We start from the raw sequence: 9074 nt of genomic DNA, 5'->3' as shown, positions 1-9074 counted from the left end.
AAGAAGATTGGATTTATACCCTGCCCTTCACTATCCAAAGGTGTCTCAGACAATACCCAACCCACAGATCTCCCTTTGTTGCTTCTAGATTCATGGGTAGAACAAACTCCTTTCCCTTCCCCTCCCCACAACAGACACCCTGTGAGGTCGGTGGGGCTGAGAGAACTCTTGACAGAAACTGTTCTTTTTCAAGAACGGCTCTTATCAGAACCACGGCTTACCCAAGGTCATCCAGCCAGGTGCAAGTGGAGGAGTGGGGAATCAAACCCGGTTCTCCCAGATTAGAGTCTTAACCACTTAACCACTACACCAAACTGCCTGTTCGTGTCAATAATACAGTAGTAATAACAGTATAATAAATAGTATAGTACATACATAATATAAATAACAACATAATAAATAATGTAGTACGAACAATATAATAAATAACATAGGGATAAGCCATAGTTCTGTCAGAGGTGTTCTTGAAAAAGAACAGTTTCTGTCAGAGCTCTCAACACCTACCTCACAGGGTGTCTGTTGTGGGGAGGGGAAAGGGAAAGGAGTTTGTAAGCTGCTCTGAGACTGAGTGAAGGGTGGGGTATAAATCCAATCTCCCCCTCCTCCTCCTTTTCCTCCTCCTTATTCTTCGGTGTTATTTGTGGCTATACTTGTACGCTAAGGGTTCCCTATTGTCTTTGGCCTTTAGACATGCAAGCCAAGGGCCTTGGCTGAATTTAGGTTTCTAAGTTATCCATGGCCATCTTTAGCGTGTTTATCCTCGCACATTGATTCCCCACTCCTCCACTTGCACCTGGCTGGATGACCTTGGGCAAGCCGTAGTTCTGATAAGAGCTGTTCTTGAAAAAGAGCCGTTTCTGTCAAGAGCTCTCTCAGCCCCACCCACCTCACAGGGTGTCTGTTGTGGGGAGGGGGAGGGGGAGGAGTTTGTAAGCCGCTCTGAGACACCTTTGGGTAGTGAATGGCGGGGTATAAATCCAATCTCTTCTCTTCTTCTCTCAGCAACTGGGAGGCCAGTCGGTAGACACCCACTGCCTCAGCCAAAGGCCTGGCGGAAGAGCTCCATTTTGCAGGCCCTGCGGAAATTGTAGCAGGTGTGGAAAGCAGTTCAAGAGACAATGACGCAACTTGCTGTGAAAACATTAGCATCTGAAGCGGGACACCAAAAAATGTCTGTGGGGAGGTTTCTCGAGGCTTCAAACTTTGCAGAGTCCCCTTTCCCTCCTGCTGCTGTGCAGCAGAGGCAGCAGCCAGCCCCACATCCTCCTCCTCCTCCCAGCAGGCCGGAAGCCTGGCTCCATTTCATAGGCAGCGCTCGACTGCTGCCTGGGGCCTTCTGTGTTGCACACACAAATGCATCTTTCCGGGATTTGGGCCTCCTTCCTTGCTGCAGAGGATTCGAGATTCCGTGGCCCCGGGGTGAAGTTCACCTTGCCATCTGGCCTCCAGACCCAGAGTTGGATGGCTCGTTGTGCCAATCCAACTCACAGTTTCTATTTTAGACTGTGGATTGGGGGTGGGGGTGGGATTTGTATTTCTGTTTCAGTCTCCCACTCCCCCACCCTCGGTGGTAGGAAGGCCTGAAGCACAAACCGGGGAAGTCTGAAACGAAAGCCTTCTTCACTAGGCCTGACTGAGTCACTGCCGGGAAATTCCCTCTGCTCGCAAACCTTTTCTGCACGCCCAGTGCCCTCTCGAGGCCCAGAGACTCTCGAGGCCCAGAGAAGTCAAGACAGCTGCTTCCGAACATAGCGCCATCGACACATTTTAAGCACCCTTTAGAACGGAAATAAAGAGCAACGAAGGATCCATCTTTTCCTGTATCTCTATAGATAGGGTTACTGGATGTCCTCTTTTTAGAGGACGTGTCCTCTTTTGGGCTCTTTGTAAAAAACGAATGAAAATGTCCTCTTTGGGGTTTGGAAGGTTAGGAATAGTCCTGGATTCAGGTGGGCAGCTGTGTTAGTCTGACTCAGGGGTGGCCGAACTGCGGCTTGGGAGCCACATGCAGCTCTTTTCGCACATATTGTGCAGCGTTGCTCATGGGGAGATATTCTCAAACACCGGTGGCTCTACGTGTTTGTATATGTGGTGCTTCAGTTCCAGAGGACATATTTCATTATCTGCCTATTCTGTCCTATGTATACAGAAGTCATGCAGGGCTCTTTTTGTAGAAAAAGCCCAGCAGGAACTTATTAGCATAATAGGCCACACCCAACAGCAGAAATCCGTTAGCATATTAGGCCACACCCATGACAGCACAGCTCATTAGCACATTAGGCCGCACTCCCATGTTACCAGAAGTGTGGTTATCCAGCCACACCAATTTTTTGCTTGTTATTCTGTTTACCTTGTTTGTTGTCAAAACCCAGGGCCCTTTTTTGTAGCAGGAACACATGCGGCTCTTTCGCACATATTGTGCGGCGTTGCTCATGGGGAGATATTCTCAAACACCGGTGGCTCTACGTGTTTATATATGTGGTGCTTCAGTTCCAGAGGACATATTTCATTATCTGCCATTCTGTCCTATGTATACAGAAGTCAGAATTAAATTTCTTGACAATCTGTTAAAGGGACAAAGCTTTGCCTCTGACTTGGATAAATTGGTCTTTTTATTACCTGATACTGATCCATCTGTTACCTATAAAGTCTCACTTTTTGCCTTGGCTGCAAGGAAAATTAAGCCCAAGACTGCTGCTTTAGTAGATGAAGCTGATGATTAACCGAATATATCTTCGGGGTTCATAATTTTACTGTATATTGATATTTGTAATTAATTAACTGCATTTTACTTTTAATAATTTTTAAAACCATTCTTGTAATTATGATTGACTTTTTACCGCTATATTCTTAATTCCCTTTTGTGACGGCCTTTGGCCACATGCAATAAATAGGTCTGTCTGTCCATACACAGAGGACACCACAGACACCAGTATTGTCTGCTCAGACGGGCAGTGGCTCTCCAGGGTCTCAGGCAGAGAAAGGTCTTTCTCATCACCTCCTGCCTGGTCTTTTTTTAACTGGAGATGCTGCCAGGGATTGGACCCAGGACCATCTGCATGCCAAGCAGAGGCTCTGCCTCTGAGCCACAGCCCCTCCCTAAGAGTACAAGGCAGGCAGCACCGTAGGGAGTGGGACCGTGGGTTTCTGCGGCTGGAGCCTGCTGCTTGAGTCGAGACGCGTGGGGCAAGGCTCAGCACTGGCATGGCAGGCCCCCCCCCATCCCCGGCAGGCTGCGCCCGCCTCTTTCACAGCACCTGGTTCCTTTTTTGCGGAAGGGGCTGTGGGGCAGTCTTGACTGGCTTCCGAGAAGCCCTGCTCCCATTTTGGCCCCCTGAGCTGCCCTGTGGCTTGGAAGGGGACGGGGGCACCGCCAGCTGGATCTCGGTGCCACCGTGAGGGGCGAGCAGAATGCCTGGCTCTCCAGGGCCAGTCCGGCAGTTCTTTGCATGACCTTGGCCTTCTCTCTTTCCCGGCAAGGGCTGAGAAAACAGGCAGCCTAAACCGACCTGTGTAATTGTGCTTCGTCTGCGCCTTTTTTTTTTTTTAAGCCCTAGGCAACCCTATTAGAACCTCAGAGGACCCCCCCCCCCCCCAAATTGCTACCCTGGAAGTCCAGCAGGAGACAGCTGAGCTGCTTCTGAAGAAAGACTCTGCTCTCATTTCATGTCTAAACAGGAACACATTTTGCTTTGTAGCATCCATACAACACTGCCTTCTAATCATCCACTTCACTGAGATCTTTCCCAAACCTGGTTTGGTGCAATCGTTTCAAAAAGACTGCAGTTAAACAGCCTGTGTATGCCGTGTCGATAGGAAATGCGGCCAGGGGGGGCTCAGAAAGTGTGTGGGGGGGGAATTAGCCTGCAGATGCTCCGTTGCCACTTGTGAATACCTCTGGATTCACAGCGATAGTGGAAGGAACACAGAAAACTGTTGCCATGTGGATGCCGTCCTGGTGTGATTGATTCCCCACTTCTGTGAAGCCTCCCCCCCCCCTTCCCTTCCGCGCCGCCAGCAACAGAAGCAGGGAAGCCACAAAGAAGTTTGAATAGCACTGTATTTGCCATGCACAAAACAAAACGATCCAGTTCTACAGAGGTGTGCAGAGTCCAGGCAGGCTCAGGCACTAAAAAGGAAACTTCATCTTTACCTGCTGCTTCATCGGACTTTGCAAGGCCGGACAGCTCTGCGGGGTGTCCTGCACAGGGAAAAGAAATATCACAACAACCGTGTCGGTTACCTTGTTCAGCTCTTCACACACACACACACACCCCAGGCCATTCTGAAATCTATAATAAGAGAGATGAGTTTTCTGCTGAAATCTTTCCAGTTTGGCATATTGTACATTCTATATGGTAATGTACAAAACAGTTTTATGGCTGGATACAGGCTGTTGCAGCAACCGTGAAATGTCTGTCACTGATTGGCTTAAGGAATGGCGACTGTATGAATTTATGATGTATGCCAATAAAGGTTTTGAACTTGAACGGCTTAAGGGATACCTTAGAACCTTCACTAACATAGGAAGTGATGGAAAACGAAGGCTATGTCGAATACCCACAACAAGAAGAGCTGGGACTTCAGAGGATATAAAATTTTAAATGGAAATAAACAAGTAGCAATAGATCATTACAGCATTTATAGTGCAACAGTCATTACTCTGAGTATGTACAGATCAAGATGGGTAGCTGCATTCGTCTGTAGCAGTAGAAAAGAATAAGACTTCAGTAGCACCTTAAAGACTAACAAAGGCCCCGGTCACATGGGGAGGAAAATGCGGTGTGGAGGGGGGAGCGTGGCTGTTTGCCCCGGAGCAAAATAACGCGCGGTTGCGCGATCAGACATCCCGTAGAGGTCCCATCCAGGTCCCATGGTTAGGGGGGAGGTGCTGATCACAGGACAATCCTGCGGCGCGGCAAAGAAGAGGCCTCTCTAGCAAAAGGCTCCACGGGTTTAACCCTTTCCAGGGCTGCAGAGGAATGCAAACTGTGTCCTCTGTCCGGTCCCCTCCAGGAGGAGCTTCAGCCAGGCCGCCCTCCCACCACGTCCCCCCTGCACCTCCCCCTCTGCCGCCCGGTGAGGAGAGTTCCTCTCGAGCAGGCCGAGCCTGGAGCGGGGGGGTACGGAAAAGAGGAGGGGGCTGTGTTGTTTGTTTTTAAACGAAGTGTGCCCCTGCACCGTTGGGTGCTTGTGCGCATCCCGTGGAGACTTGGGGGGGAAAAACCTTTTAGCGACGGGACATGGGCGGGCGCCGGATGCCACGACCTACCATCGGAAACGCGATCAGGTGCCCGCCCTTGCCCCCCAGTTTCCGGAAACTAGTACCTCGGAGGTACTAGTTTTTTACCCCGCATCTTCAGCGGGAAGCCTCGGGTTCGCCACGGGAGCTCTACGCTTCCCAGATGTGGCGCTGTGATCGCGCCCGGAAAATCCGCCTATCTTCCATCTCTGTAGCATGGCTAATGCTCCGTGTGACCGCAGCCAATATATGGTAATCCTGACAGAGATCCTTTTCCATCCTGTGATATGCATTTACCACATCTTTCTGTATACAGCCGTACCTCATTTTTGTAAAGTTATAAACAAAGCTGTTGCGCCATTTAGGTCAGAATTAATTTCTGCTCCTGGCTTTGGTCTTGTGATTGCATTTTCCATTCTACCTTTCCTCTGAGGAGCAGACGAGACTTTTCTCACCCCCTTTTTTATCCTTGCAGACAACCCTGTCATGAAGTATAGGCTAAAAGCAGGCATGAGGTCACCCAGTGAACTTTAGGCTTTAGGAGACCTTTGAGTTTTTAGGATGCCACCCCCCTCCTTTGGGGGGGGGGTCGTTGCTGGAACAGACTAACATCATGGCTCCCTGACTGGAATTTCTAGCCTCTTTCTAGCTTTGTAAAGCTACCCGTTTCTTCTCTGTACTGTGATTTTATTATGCTCGCCCTAACTGTGTATCCCCAGTTCTAACAAAGAACGTGTTTGAGTATGTCTTCAACGCTTTGAAATAAATTTTGCTTTTCTTGAAAACGTGGATTTATTCTCGATGCTTGGGGATCCAACACTGTATTATTAGAAAACATGTAAAGAGTTTTAATTAATTAAGTTTTAGATAGATTTAATGAATAGAATATCAATAATATTATTAATGTTATATAGTTTGTATTATTTGGGATTCTCTATTGTTTAATATTTTATTAAAATTATTAAAATTTTAAAAAAGCAATCAACTTTCTTTCATCAACTTTCAACTTTATACCTCACCCTTCACTAACCGAAGGAGTCTCAGAGCGGCTTACAAACTTCTTTCCCTTCCCCTCCCCACAACAGACACCATGTGAGGTAGGTGGGGCTGAGCGAGCTCTGACAGAAACTGCTCTTTTTCAAGAACACCTCAGAACTATGGCTTGCCCAAGGTCATCCAGCAGGTGCAAGTGGAGGAGTGGGGAATCAAACCCGGCTCTCCCAGATTAGAGTCCGCGCTCCTAACTGCTACACCAAACAGAGCCCTACTGAGATGACAAGAAATAAGTGATATTGCCCCTTTATTAGAAGACAGGCCCCTTTCAAACAGCCTTTATAATCTGATTTAGCTACTGGTTGTTAATGGATTTTTGATTTCACTTCAGATGCTAACGTGGCTGCTAGCAGGGTTTTTTTCTTTTAAACCCTTTCATATGAAGCCACTTGTGTCCTGTTCGCAATGTGGGTTTTCTTCTGTTTTTAGGTCTTCTGTGTGCTCCTGAATCGCTGTATCTGAGAAGTCGGAGTTGCTTCCAAAAGTGCCAGTTTCCCCCCTGCCGCCCTTTTTTGTGGTGGCTCCTTTTCCCGCTTTTAAAAAAAGTTCTAATGTTTGCGCGACAGCGCTAGACCAATATGGCAATTCAGTGCTATATCGCCAGCATTCAGCAACACTCTGCAAAAAGAGGGTGGAAAGCAGCACAGTTTGAAGCTGTGGTCAGATGTGCCACTTAGCGTGATCGGGAAGCGCTTCTGATTTCATCCAGTGTTATTTGACACAAAGACGTTCGATCAGACATCCCAGCACAATCCGATTTGCTGCGGACTCAGCCTGTCATTGAATTATCAGATGGCGTGGTCGGGCGAGGGTTTTTGTTTTGCTGTCTTTGGCACATGCTCATAACCAAGGAAGCAAACCCCTGTGTGGAGATGTCTCCACGCAGGGTTTTGTGCATGTGCTTTTCTGCTTCCTTTGACAGCTCACTGGGTTTTGTGCATGTGCTTTTCTGCTTCCTAGAGTCAAGACTCCGCTTTGACAGCTCGCCAGTCCTTCTGCGGAGCACTTTGATCTCTTTCGTTCACAGTGAGCCTTCAAGGTTCACCCGCTCATTTTCAAATCTAGCTTAGAGATTGTTGTGTATGTAATGTAATGTAATGAAAGTATGAGCTTGAGTCTAGAAAGGTATTGTAAAATAGATCTATCAGAACAAAGGAAGTTCTGGAGGGAAGAGAAATGATTGGTCTTTATGTACTGCATTTGACTGAACCTTAGCTGACATGGGGGCGTGGCTTGCCAAGCCCGGACAGTTTAAAAAGGAGCCTGTTGCTCCATTGATCTGTCTCGTTCTGGTTCTTCTGACTTTGTGTTCAATAAAGCTGTTAATCACTGTTCACCTGCTGCCTGAGTCTCATATCTAACAGAGATGGAGACAATTATGCGGTTATGCCATGGGCGGGTTAACCATGAGATCACTCCCTTTCCCGCTCATTTTCAAATCTATCTTAGAGATTGTTCTGTATGTAATGTAATGTAATGAAAAAAGGGTGAAAAGAAAAAGAAAACGAATGAAGATTTTTAGGTCTTTCTCACAACTGAAATGTGTAAAACGTGTAAAAAACCCAAATAGATCAGTTATGCTTCAAGAAAGACTCAACTCACTGTGTATATTAACAATTCTGAGAGGTATTAATTTCGAGGATGTTATCAGTGATTTTGCGAAAATGAAATGTAGAAAAATGCCTTTCAGGTCATGAATATTGGAACTTTGATACATTTAACTTGTGAAATATTAAAATAGATGTTGTATTGCATTTTTGTAGAACTTTATGTAGCCCAAGCTTGGCTTAGTTTGTACAGTACATTGTGTTATCATATGAATAAATGTTTGTATTGCTGCAACCTGCGTTGTATATCTGGCCGGACAGGTCAGCAACTAAAATGGACGGGGTCAGTGTGGAAAGGAGGGGGGCACCAAGATTGGCCAGTGCTGAGGGCACCAGTGAGCCTTCATCCGCCCCTGGGTTATGCATAGATCGCCAAGTGAACAAAAAGATGTTGCCGATTTGGGATGGAATGAGCAGTGCATCCCGACAGCCTGAGAGTGTGTTTGAGCGACCAGACTAGGGAAAATCAGTCCATGACCCATCGGCAAGTGTTAGAGCCAGACTTTCCCTGGTGTCTTTTAACTCCAATTCAGGGGCGGGGCAGAACGGGGTGCCGACGACTGCGGGACCTTTCACAGATGTTGCTGTCTGAATGTGCACTTTCGATCCATCAGGCATCAGCAGCTGTATCGGATCTAAACGCATGTCTGCAATGTTCCCTCTAAGCTGTGGAGTCCTGTGAGCAAAAATCCTACTTTGTGAGCTGCTGGCACTAAAGTTGTGAGTGAGCCATTTGGCTGCTGCATAAATTAGTTTGCTCTGGAGCCCTCCTTCCTGAGCTGAGACAAAAATGTGTGAACCGGAGGCTAAAAGACTGTGAGCTAGCTCACCACTAACTCAGCTTTGGGGGAACACTGCTTCAGATACAGTTCATAAATGGATTTAAATACACTGTATGACATATGATAAAGGAGCCACTGACACCTCCAGCATCTACCTGCAGACTGAAAGGCTCTGTGATCCCCAGTGCTAAAAATAAGCGACAAAAGGTGGGAGGGGTTTTTAATTTAAAAAAAGGTTTATTGCTTTATTGTTCAAATCAAGAAAAAAAGAATTGCAATAATATCAACTTTAGTCGATCGTACCTAAAAATCAGAAATCACATAAACACACCACACTTATCACGATCTCTTGTGAAGCAAATATATATATATATGTATTTGGTTCTGATA

The sequence above is a fragment of the Gekko japonicus genome, unplaced genomic scaffold (genome assembly GCF_001447785.1).
Source record: "Gekko japonicus isolate JY-2015 unplaced genomic scaffold, Gekko_japonicus_V1.1 scaffold1360, whole genome shotgun sequence".
Taxonomy (NCBI): domain Eukaryota; kingdom Metazoa; phylum Chordata; class Lepidosauria; order Squamata; family Gekkonidae; genus Gekko; species Gekko japonicus.
The sequence above is the reverse complement of the archived record's forward strand: the minus strand, read 5'-3'. Positions refer to the sequence as shown.